Source organism: Mirounga leonina, unplaced genomic scaffold (assembly GCF_011800145.1).
Source record: "Mirounga leonina isolate KUSES-001 unplaced genomic scaffold, KU_Mleo_1.0 Mir_91, whole genome shotgun sequence".
Classification (NCBI taxonomy): Eukaryota; Metazoa; Chordata; class Mammalia; order Carnivora; family Phocidae; genus Mirounga; species Mirounga leonina.
In genome coordinates this window covers 37,232,786-37,245,162 of record NW_023270839.1, presented here as the reverse complement: position 1 = coordinate 37,245,162, position 12,377 = coordinate 37,232,786, and the positions used below count along the sequence as shown (strand labels likewise).

The following is a 12,377-nucleotide window of genomic DNA, read 5'->3' as shown; positions in this document are numbered from 1 at the left end:
GGGTGCCATTAGCCAACATATGACAACATAAAAGCAATGGCAAGAATCAAGGTGCACTGTGAAATTTCATCAGCCTCTGGGCAACATAAAATAAGGACCACAAACAAGAACATCGGGTCATTTGGAAGGATGGTTTGGCTCATCAAGTACAAACTAGCTACTCAGGTATACACAATGTGAAAATCAGGGACACTTATTTTTTATAAGTAAGAACATATCATCACTTGGCTCTGATTAGTAGCTATGGTATCCCTCAAACTTCATCTTTCAAAAGCACTTTTGCTGCCCTAACATCTCCAACTATGTGCACTTGGGTCTTCATGAATTGCCACCTGACAAATTTTTCAAAAATTAAATTCCTCTTATCTTTCCTCATCTGGCCAGATTCTTTACATATTAGTAGGTTCCCCCTACTCTTGCTGTCCTCTCAATTTCCAGGGATCTGGTAGATTTCTCTGTGTAATTTAGCGATTCATTACATCATGTTGTATTCATTCTAATACAGGTTCTACAGGGTTCTACGACTATGTCAGGTACGGTATACTCCAGTGCTCAGTGCAGAGCCTGGTGCTGGGTCACCGGGGCCCGTGGCATACTGGTTCCTTTACACTCCTGCAGGGTCAACATGGGCAGTGTGGGTCCTCTGAGCCTCACCTCACTCCCGTGCAAAAGGCAGAGAGGAAAACATCCCTCACAAGCCAACCCAAGGACCACAGAAGCATAAGACCAGGGCAAACATGCCTGTAATAAATACCAACTTTCTTCTTCCCATGTGTGACCTCCTGGCTATATAACTGGCATAAAATCTCAGAGCAAGAATGAAGACTCACGGGAGGCTTGGCTGGCTCAGTCAGTGGAGCGTGCAACTCTTGAGCTCGGGGTTGTCAGTTCAGGTCCCACCACGGGTGTAGAGATTACTTAAAAATAAAATCTTTAAAACAAAAGAAAACAAGGACCCACCGCTTTCCTGTATTCCTTTCGGGACATTTTTGCCATTCGTAATTATAGTATGTGGTTTTCAAATAATGGCGTCAAATTAAGGGCAGTTATTTCTTTTTTTTTTTTTTTTAAAGATTTTATTTATTTATTTGAGAGAGAGAATGAGAGACAGAGAGCATGAGAAGGAGGAAGGTCAGAGGGAGAAGCAGACTCCCCGCCGAGCAGGGAGCCCGATGCGGGACTCGATCCTGGCACTCCAGGATCACGACCTGAGCCGAAGGCAGTCGCTTAACCGACTGAGCCACCCAGGCGCCCGAGTACTCTTTGTTTTAATGGCACTTTCTTTCTTTTTATCTTTCTTTTTTGTTTTGTTTTTGTTTTAAAGATTTTATTTATTTATTTGAGAGAGAGAATGAGAGACAGAGAGCACGAGAGGGAAGAGGGCAGAGGGAGAAGCAGACCCCCTGCCGAGCAGGGAGCCCGATGTGGGACTCGATCCCGGGACTCCAGGATCATGACCTGAGCCGAAGGCAGTCGCTTAACCAACTGAGCCACCCAGGCGCCCAAGGACAGTTATTTCTGAGTGATGGAGTTTCAGGTATTTTCTTTAAAACTTCACGCACCATGTAAATACTTAAGAGTTCCTGCTAAAAAGTTCAAACACCCATGAAGTAGAGGGAATATTTTAACGAACCCCTAAGTCCGCATCCTTCTGATTCCACGGTTACCAATTCACGGGCAGTCATTTCATCCAGAGCCTCTCCCCGCTCTGTGCCAATCACCCTCACTGGCCATTCATTTGAGGCATATACCAAATACCATACCATTTCATCCTAACAGCTTTATAAAACGAGTATTTTTCATCAGAAAATGAAGAAAGCTGTTGTCACTTAGAAAAAATTTAAACTGGGGCGTCTGGGTGGCTCAGTCATTAAGCGTCTGCCTTCAGCTCAAGTCATGATCCCAGGGTCCTGGGATCGAGCCCCGCATCGGGCTCCCTGCTCAGCGGGAAGCCTGCTTCTCCCTCTCCCACTCCCCCTGCTTGTGTTCCCTCTCTCGCTATGTCTCTCTCTGTCAAATAAATAAATAAAATCTTTAAAAAAGAAAAAAATTAAACTTCTGCCTATCTGAGCTAGAGCCACCCCGTTCCCTCTTGCACACAGCAAGACCCGATGACCTAATAGGGACTCAAGAGGCCGGAGTTAGGAATCCTGGCACTACAGGAGCTGGCTGGGTGAGCGTGGACAGGACCTCCCCTCCGCCCCACAACTCTCTGCCCAGAGATCCCTGCTCCCAAGGAGGAAACTCAGGACGTGAGGTCTCTGATGCTCCAGGTCATCTGCTTGGGCATAACTAGGACTTTCTACTTTCATATGTTTCTCTGTCATTCCCAGCAATGGCTCCACTAACCCGAGTAACTTAGCCTTTACTTGCTCTTGGTGAAAAAGAACAAATACATGTTCTAGTAGCAAAGTCTTCTCTAGAACCAAGTTTCTTCCATAATACCCTTACATTAAAAAAAAAAAAAAATCTTTCCATTCTTCTTCTTCCTCAATCTCTTGAAATTAAAAAACAAACAAACAAACAAACAAAAAAGAAGTAGAACCCTGCTTGAGTCTCTTGTCTCTACCCGTAGGGAATCAGTAAAAGCAATTCTCATGCTTCCTCCCCTGCCCTGAGGTGAGATAACCAGTCTACCCACAGAACTGATCTGTTAAAAGTCACTGATGCAGGTGGCCAGAGGCCTTTGGGGAAGGAAGACTCCCCAGAGCATCCACTGTGGTCCCCTCTAAGGTAACTAAAATCATTAAAAAATTATTTTGGACCAACTCGTAATTCAAATATAAAAGTACTCAGGGCATTTGTGCAAGTTGTGTACCTCACGGTGGACTTTGATTCTCCATATCTGCACTACCCAGTATTATGGCTACTAGCCACACAAAGCTGGGGAGCACTGGACGTGTACCTACTCTGTATCACCGTGTGCAGTAAGTGTTAAGTCCAGAGATTTGGAAGGCTTAGTACAAAGAAGTAAAATACTTCAGCAATAATTTTTATGTCTTTTGAAATATTAACATTTTGATGTACTGGGTTAAATAAAATATATTTAATTTCACCTTTTTAAAATGTGGCCATTAGAAAAATCTAAAATTCTGGGGCACCTGGGTGGCTCAGTCGGCTAAGCCTCTGCCTTTGGCTCAGGTCATGATCTCAGGGTCTGAGATTGAGCCCCATGTCAGGCTCCCTGCTCAGCGGGGAAGCCTGCTTCTCCCTCTCCCTCTGCTGCTCCCCCTGCTTGTGCTGGCGCTCCCTCTCCATCAAATAAATAAATAAAAAATCTTTAAAAAAAATAAATAAAATTTAAAAAAAAAGAAAATCTAAAATTTTAAGTCTCCTTTCTAGTACAGTGCTTCTCTAGATTCTAATTCCTTTTCATAATGGCATAAATATGTTTCAGGTTAACCCAGCCAAACTAGAGTTACTTGAATATAACCCTAAAGCTAAAGTTAATTCACTTGGACTTGTTTTTGATTATCTTGTATGCTTCCCCTAATGGTTCCTGCCAATTCCCATTAAGATTTGAATATTTAAGTGTTCCAGTAAGACCATTACAGCTACCTTGAACATAAAATACCACGTAATCATCAGATAGACCCCTTCAGAATGAGAATCAAAATATTTAAATGCTGTGCTATTTAAAAAGCAATTTCCAGTCCATATTTTTTTATCTCACAATCGGAATATGATAACATTTCTTCTGGCTGTTATGACCTTGGGTATTAGAATTACACTTTATGCAGCTGAGAAAAAATACAGACCCACATTTCTACTCTTAGACAAGGTAGGGCTGAGCATCTTCCATAAACCAGGAGAGCCACTCACCTGCCTTCTACTCGTTTACAGGGGATGAAATCATGAACATCTGATTTAACTGAGTACTGAACACTGACTTTTTTTTTTAAAGATTTTATTTATTCCTTTGACAAAGAGAGAGATAGCGAGAGAGGGAACACAAGCAGGGGGAGTGGGAGAGGGAGAAGCAGACCTCCCACCGAGCAGGGAGCCCGATGTGGGACTCGATCCCAGGACCCTGGGATCATGATCTGAGCCGAAGGCAGATGCCCAACAACTGAGCCACCCAGGCGCCCCTGATTTTTTTTTTAAGTTTTATTTATTTTAAAGAGAGAGAGTGCCTGGGGGGGGTGGGAAGGAGGGGCAGAAGGGAGAGGGAGAGAGAATCCCAAGGAGACTCCACACTAAGTGTACAGCCCAACTTGGGGCTCTATCCCAGGACCTTGAGATCACGATCTGAACGGAAACCAAGAGTCAGATGTTCAACCAACTGTACTACCCAGGTGCCCCTGATTTTCTTTTTTAAAGGAAAAGTCAAACATTATGCCTGACCTCTGAAGGTCAGTGGACTTCAGGGTGCTTGCCAGTTATGTTTTCCTAATGGTCAGCAGGGATCAGAGTAAGTTGGACCTTTTTTCTTTTTTCCATGACTCCATGGAAATAGAGGAACTAAGTATCCATTATCTAGCCCAATGGTACCCAAAGGGTGGTCTGCCCACCACCAATGTGTGACTGGTCTGCAGTAAGTACAGAAATGGAGGGGCGCCTGGGTGGCTCAGTTGGTTGAGCGACTGCCTTCGGCTCAGGTCATGATCCCAGAGTCCTGGGATCGAGTCCCGCATCGGGCTCCCTGCTCTGCGGGGAGCCTGCTTCTCCCTCTCCCACTCCCCCTGCTTGTGTTCCCTCTCTCGCTGTGTCTCTCTCTGTCAAATAAATAAAATCTTTAAAAAAAAAAAAAAAAAAAAAAGTACAGAAATGGAGAGTAAACATTTGGAAACTATTATAGCAATTTAACAATTCATGTTGGCTAAATGTGATTAAAAAATGCTTCTATTTTGTATTTTTCTCAAATATTTCATTTTTATTGCATTTTGCAGAAGTAGGCCAGTCCAAAACAAATTATAAATTAACTGACCCTTCATTTCAGAAACACTAAACCTACTCACCAGAATCCCCAATTTCCTGGTCATCTCATTCTCCACGTTTAAGAGTTGGGGGCAGAAGGAAGCACAAGCGGGAAGGGAGCTGGGGCTCTGTTTTTAGGGAAGAGAAACTACCACTTAGGGGAGAGTGAGTAAAACAGAACAATTTCCATGACATAGCTCAGATGAGGATCTGTAACACAGTCATATTTGTACATCTACAATTACAATGCCCTCTTTCTTCAATTATATGCCATGGATTATAAACCACATGGTGCTGCCATAATCCAGTGGTGATGGGTCCCAATTTCAGAAATATTCAATTATATACAAACTCAAGTTCATACGTGGAATGATTACACCTCAACGAAGCACAAATGTCAAGTGTTTTCTCCCCACAGGTGAAAATTAAAGTGTTTCTTAAAAGCCAAGTGGAGATTAAAAGCTAAAAACTCATAGGTAAGGAGCCAATCCGTAGGCACCGACCATGTACAGAGGGTTTTGAGCAACTGACTCTCAGACTAGCAGTCACTTCCATTACATTTGGTCTCAACACTAGCTCCTTAGCCCTGGCTCCAGCCAACGGAGGGGCTCCTAGCAAGGCTGCGTCCTGCTGGTAGCTCAGACCTGAGGCTGATGACCAGAGCAGGGAGCCAGGCAGCTGCGCTCCTCCCCAGTGCTGGCACTAAGCAGCCGTCTAGGACCCTGGGCAGCCACTTTCCCTCCAAGCCACAGTGTCCTCATCAGTACAGACGGTTAATAACGAATACCCCTCGGAGTTAAGGGAGCAGCTTCTTGATGAAGCCAGGGCTGGCCAGGAGAGACGCACATGGCTAAGGAGCAGCCACCGGGCCAAGACAGAGAAAGGCGCAGGAGGAGTGGATGGACACGTCGGGAGGGCAGCTGTGAGATGGCAGCAGGGAGTCGGGTGGCCCACAGGGCAGGAAAGGCTGGGGCAGGGAAAGTAGCCTCGAACGAAAGCACTGGGAAGCAGCATTTGGGTGCAGTTTGGCCACTGACAGAATGTACAGTCAGCAGATACTAACCTTTCGTGTACTTCCAGACCTCTGGCTGGTACCACATATTCTGGCATGAAAAGTCTGGCAGAGAGGGGGGTAAAAAGTTTTCATTTTTGAGGGGGGTGCTGTCAGCAACCCACCTAAGGGCACACATGTGGGGAAGAGCTTCCAGACAATAGAAAGCACCTGCAAGCTGAGCATTTCTTCTGAGAAAAGGGCTCTGTATCATGTTAAGCCCAAGAACCCAGAAGGAAGAACCTAACTTACAGAACTAGAAGCAAAAGAGGTACCTGTTAGGTTCCTACCAAGTGCCAGGCAACAGCTGCGGCATCTCTACACTTTAATACATGAGGACACAAAGAGAATGAAAGACAGCCCGGTGTCTGTCCTGCCCTGGGACGCTGTGATTCAATGGAGAGGGATACAGAGTAGACTGCAAGAGACCTGAGCGACTTATCAACCAAACGGATAGACATTTAGTATTAAACATTTTTTAGGTTTAAAACTAGTTCATGTATTTTTAGGGATAATAATTACACTTCCGAAAAGAACCTCCACCTTTTAGAGTTGCATACTGAAACATATATACATGTACACAGACGAAATGCTAGGTGGAGGGTTTACTTCAAAATAATCGAGTGGAGAAGGAGGGGTTCTTGACAAAACAAAATCAATCATGTATTAACCATGGGAGCTGGATGATGTGTACGTGGGGGCTCGCACTGTTCTTCCTACCTTGGCGGATGTCTGCCATTTCCAATTAAAAAACAAACTGGAGGCGACACATGAAGGTACAGTACACTGTCTTTCACCTAATTGTGTTAGGACAATGACATTTCTGCAACAAACTCCAAACTCTGAAAGTGTGATGAAGATGCTTCAGGCTTTAAAGGTAGTTCCTGTAACAGTTCCATTGAGATAGAGTATTTCAAATTTTCTAAAGAAGCAAGACTTGCTGGCTGTACCTACATGCAGTGATGCCTGAGAAGGTCCAGGGACTACATCTGCCCAATCAGTGTGTCACCTTGACATCAAAATTTGGCACCTTCCCCTCTGATGACATGAGGTAAGTATGACTGATTCACAGGCATGATGGGCAATAGACTCCTGTCATGCTTTGTTGCCCAGTTGAGGAATTAAGCAATGGAAAGGTGCCAAGTGTCAGGCCCATCTCTGGAGCACTATCGTTGTGACTGGCCTCCCTGTTTTAAAACCACCAGAAAAATGGCAATAATCCAGGGGCAAAAAATAGGTAATACCTGCTCTAAAAGTTAATAGCAAATAATGGTGATTTGATAATCACCAACAGCCCTCACTTCTGTGAGACCCACATCATGATCATATTGAGGACAGCTGGGTTCGAAGGGGACTCTCAAGAAGTAACCGTCAACAGACGCCCGCCACCACTCCTCCCTACATCCAGACACCCTTCCATCACCAAGCTCAAGACATCTTATGCTACCACTTTGGGAAGAATGGTCTTAAGCCAGTGGTTTTCAGCCATGGGTAACTGGCCCTCGGGAAATGCTGGCATGGTCTGGAAGAATACCTGGTTGTCACAACTGGGGAGGGGTACCAGTGGCATCTGATGGTTAGAAACCAAGATCACTGTTCCACATGCTGCAACACACAGAAGAGCCCCACACAACGAAGAATTATCTAGCCTAAAAAAATGTCAGTAAGTTAAAGTTGAGAAGACTTGGCTTAAGCAAGTAGCATTAAGTGTTAAAGGAATTTTCAAACTTGTTCAGAGAGGCAAGGAGGGGGAGAAAGAGACAGGGAGACAAAGAGGGACAGGGGGAGAAAAAGATAAAGAACTGACATGATCTTTTACAAATCTTTTATATATTTCTACCAATATTCTTTAACCAGATGTGATATTTGATGTCACATTCTCTAGTGTAACTCTCTTTTGTCCACTAACACGAGGGGCCAAACACTTGAGAGACTACAATTGCCAAGACCAATATTTGCTTTTTTCCAACGGCCATGCTTACCCAAGATTATTCTGCTCTTGGTGAACTAGAAACCAACTGGCTGTTGACACACTTGGAAGAGAGCCAAGTAATAGTCTGGCACCCTTCCCCATGGGAGGCAGAGGAGGAGAGCGGTCCAAGAAGATCAATCTGCAAAAACCACCTAAGGTTTTGGATGGAACCGCTTTGAAATCACTTTGGAAACAAGTTCCTATCAACAGGGGAATCCTGTTAACATTTTTAATAGCAGTGGAGTCTTGAGAAGAGGGAAGAAAAGGGGGAACCACAGGAAGAAGGAATGTCGGGAAGACAGAAGGAAGAGAACAATTATCAGCAAAGAATTTAACAGTGCTTTGACCTGAAGAAAGCAGAAAGGAAAAGCAACTCACACGTTATTATTGTTCCATCAACAGTAGCTTTAAAGCCAGGAGGGAGTCTCTTTAGCTTGATTGTTAACTCTGAAATATAGCCCACAACTGACCTCCACCATGACCAAGAGTAGTTTCTTATTTGAACTCTACTGTTTGCGTTTACCTGTGTAGTGTGTTTACATAAGGAATTCTGGTAACAGAAATTCAGCTGCACCTAACCCTCACAATCACCAGATTTCTCATAGGCCACAGAGTCCTGTAGTTCACAGCCATTGCACTTTACCACAAAAACTGAACTATAGCTACAGTAATTATCGTGAAGTTCACCTGCTTACATAAGCAGCAAGGATTTCTGGCTTAAGACTGTACCAACCTCACAGAGGAACTCCAGATGCTACCCCTTCAAGAAAGTCTGGGCACTACAGTGTGCCTGAGACGGCAATCCTAACGTCCTAGCAATCCTGGGCACCAAATGCTTGGGCTCATGTTTTTTTTTGTTTTTTTGTTTTTTAAAGATTTTATTTATTTATTTGACAGAGAGAGACATAGCAAGAGAGGGAACACAAGCAACAGGAGTGGGAGAGGGAGAAGCAGGCTTCCCGCAGAGCAGGGAGCCCGATGTGGGATCACGACCCAAGCCGAAGGCAGACGCTTAACGACTGAGCCACCCAGGCGCCCCAGGGCTCATGTTTCTGCCTCTGGAAGAAACTTTCTCAATCGTTTGGCCTCTCCTAGAAAGAGTTGAGGCTTTAGACCCAGAAAGGTCAGGCCAGAGATGCCCAGCCACAAGGGTCCATGACTTTGGGGTACAGAGGACAATGTTACAGCAGACCCTTTGGTCCTCCCATAAGGACACAGACCCAACCTCTAGCCTGTAATGGTTGAATAGTGACCCCCAAAAAAGATATGGCCATGTCGTAATCCCTGAAACCTGTGAATGTGACCAGATTTGGAAAAAGTTTGTAGATTTACATCTTGATATTGCAGATACTGAGAAGCAATCATCCCAGATTACATGAGCAGGTCTTAAATCCAATGAGAAGTGCCCTTGTTAAGAGCCAGAAGAGAAGACAAGGAGAAGGCGAGTCCATATGAAGACAGAGATACAGGTTTGGAGTGAGGTGGCCACAAGAAGAGGAAAGGAATGATTCTTCCCTAGAGCCTTTGGGGGGAGCATGGCTCTGCCAATACCCTGATTTGGGACTTCTAAGCCCCCAGAACTGTGAGAGAGTAAATTTCTGTTGTTGTGAATGAAAGGCAGCAAAATAGGCCGCCCCAAAATATGCTACTTTGGTGTACTTGGGCTATAGGCTATAGGCAGATGAAAAACAGTAAATACAAGAAGAGGCTTTCTGTCAACACCACTTATCTGCCTAAAAACAAATTATCCAAAATAAATTCAATTCTATAAATCCCCTCCCCAGGAGTTTTATCAACCACGGAAGATTGACTCATTCAAGAAAGGAGACTAGAAGTCAACACCACACCCAAACTCTGACAAAACAAACAAACAAAAACCCATCTATTCTTCAAAGGGCCCATCATCTTTCCTAAAAATCACTTATTCTTCCCTAAGAGACCTACACTCCCCTCCCTTTCCCTATTAACATGTTTAAGCCTGAATTCTCAACTACCTCTTATAATTACTCATTTTTACCCCATGTGTACCTCTCACGTATCCATGAGGTATAAAGGTTAATAAACTTGTTTTTCTCCTTTTAATCTTTTATTATAAGGGGTCCCAGCTAAGAACTGGAAAAAGTACCCCCCCCCGCGCACATAAGTCACCCAGTTTGGGGTAACTTGCTAAGGTAGCCGTCAGAAACTACTACATGGTCTAACACTGGGCTTGTCCAACCCCAGCATCTCAGAATGGCCAGGTCAAGGACACCTATGACAAGAACATCCTCCTTTCCACACTCCCTAAAGAGCTGAGGAAAATGGGAGTTGAGGACAGGTGTTCAGCCTTGAAGGCCAAGGATCTTTTCCAGAGAACTAGCTCTGGGGCATGGTATAGAGAGAGTTTTTGTCTGGCATGGGGCAGAACACCAGCCAAAGAAACAACTCTTCCCAAAGGGTCTGTGAGAACAACCCCAACACCCTGGGGGCCCTCTGATAAGAGACTGTCATCATCAACCACCTTTGCTGCCGTTTACTAAGGATTTCCCATAGGCTGCACACTATATGCCTTCAACAACATTAAGAAGTAACTACTTAGTCTGAGTTTTGATTTCGTCATTCTCTACATTTTCTTTAAATTGCCCCCTCTTACATATATAGGCCTGAAAACACTTGCTTAGTGTAGCACCTAAGAAGAGAATGTCCTGGTTGGTACAGCTCCTGAGGAAACTGAGGCATAGAGTGGTCTGGGCAGTCTGCCCCAAGTCACTTGGCCACTCAGTGGAAGAGCCAGTACCGTAACTGAAAGCCAACTCTGCAGCCCATGTCTTCAGCCCCATGTCCACACACCCCCTACTCTGCCTCCCTACGCACCATGAGGTCTGTCCCTTCCCCTCCAGTACACTCCCTACCACCACTCAGCCCTACCAGGTGTGCCCTGGCTCAGCCCTGCTGCAGCAAGGGCCCCATTCCTTGCCCCAGCCGCAGGCACTGCCAGCCCCCTTTCTCTTGGCCCCAATACCTTACAGAGTTTAATTAGACAATAACTAGGTATATAAAAATGCTCATGTCCTCGATCAAGGGCTCAGAGAACTCAATTCAACAGACAACAGTGACATCTGAATAGTTACATCTTAAGAACTACAGAGGACAAGAGGGAGTTCCAGAGGTCTTAAACCAAACTGCCCTCTTTCGCTACAAACCAGTTCAGACTCTTGCCAGAGTTTATGATTCCCTAAGCAAGGTCCTGCCAGTCTTCGTCAGAAATATCACCACCCCAGGGGAGGCATTATCTGCTAACCACTCCAACGTCTTTCAGCCCAAATCCACCCTTTCCCCCGACAGTTCCATTGAGTCTCTAAGACACAAAGATTTATAACCTTTCCCCTAGGTTCTACCTTTAAGGGAAATACTTTGACAATGTGTTTCAAACATCTTTAAAATGCCAAGTCCCTTGGGCGCCTGGGTGGCTCAGTCGGTTAAGCGACTGCCTTCAGCTCAGGTCATGATCCCAGGGTCCTGGGATCGAGTCCCGCATCGGGTTCCCTGCTCTGCGGGGAGCCTGCTTCTCTCTCTCCCACTCCCCCTGCTTGTGTTCCCTCTCTCGCTGTGTCTCTCTCTGTCAAATAAATAAATAAAATTAAAAAAAAAAAATGCCAAGTCCCTTGAACCAGTAGCCGCAATGTCGGGAGATCTATCCTCACAGAATAATCTTAGACGCAGAAATGCTTTCAAATATAAAGATGCTAAACATTCATTCTTTATGCTAGTAAGAACTTGAAAACAACTTTATGATCCGAAGAAGGCGCTAAGTTAACGGTGTTTTATTTTCTTGACTGGGTATTACATGGCCAGAAAAATATTGTTTATGAGAATCTGAGAAACTGCTTACTCCATAATAAGTGGAGAAAACAAAATGCAAAATTGTACTTAGAGCACGACCCCAACTATGTCAACCCAAGAAATAAACAAACCAACCAATCTCATCAGGGAAAACAAGACAGGAAGTTAGTCAAAATACAAATTTCTCTTGAGTGGTGGAGCCAAGGGTTTTTCTTTCTCTTTTCTCTTTTAATTTTTTTCATGTGTTTTCTATAATGAATATGCATCACATTTAGAGTTGGGAAAAAATGAACTTCACATTAAAAAAAAAAAAAAAAAGACTTCCATGGCTGCTGAGTCGTCCGGAAAAACTAGCATAGGGCCCTTGGCAAATGGGCACTGATTTCCCTCCTTAGCCTCCATGGCTGCTTCCTTCCCCCACGCACTCCCCTTCTGGCACCTTTCATTCCTTCATGTTCCCAGCATCTGCCTTGCACCCTCCCCCTCAGTGCTTCTACATGCACAGGTGTGTGCTTCGCTTCTCCTCTCTCCCACTGGGAAGTAGGTTCCAAGAGGACTTGGGATTTCATCTTCTCCTGAGTCACTCCGGTAACCCCCGTGCCTAACGAAGTCTCT

At 44.7% G+C, this 12,377-nt stretch overlaps 1 protein-coding gene across 11 annotated transcripts in view; it reads right to left on the bottom strand.

The window, feature by feature from the left end:
• The window catches only part of TLN2 (talin 2), a 429,909-nt gene that overhangs the window by 267,091 nt on the left and 150,441 nt on the right, over positions 1 to 12,377 (bottom strand). Inside the window, exons 1-2 of one of the 11 annotated variants that reach the window (XM_034994415.1) lie at positions 5,981 to 5,998; positions 831 to 931 (exon numbers count right to left, since the gene is read on the bottom strand). The exons of the other annotated variants lie outside the window; for them this stretch is intronic. The gene's annotated coding sequence lies outside the window, so the exon portion shown is untranslated. Of the gene's footprint in view, positions 1 to 830; positions 932 to 5,980; positions 5,999 to 12,377 lie in introns of those variants that run through there. 11 annotated transcript variants of the gene reach the window in all.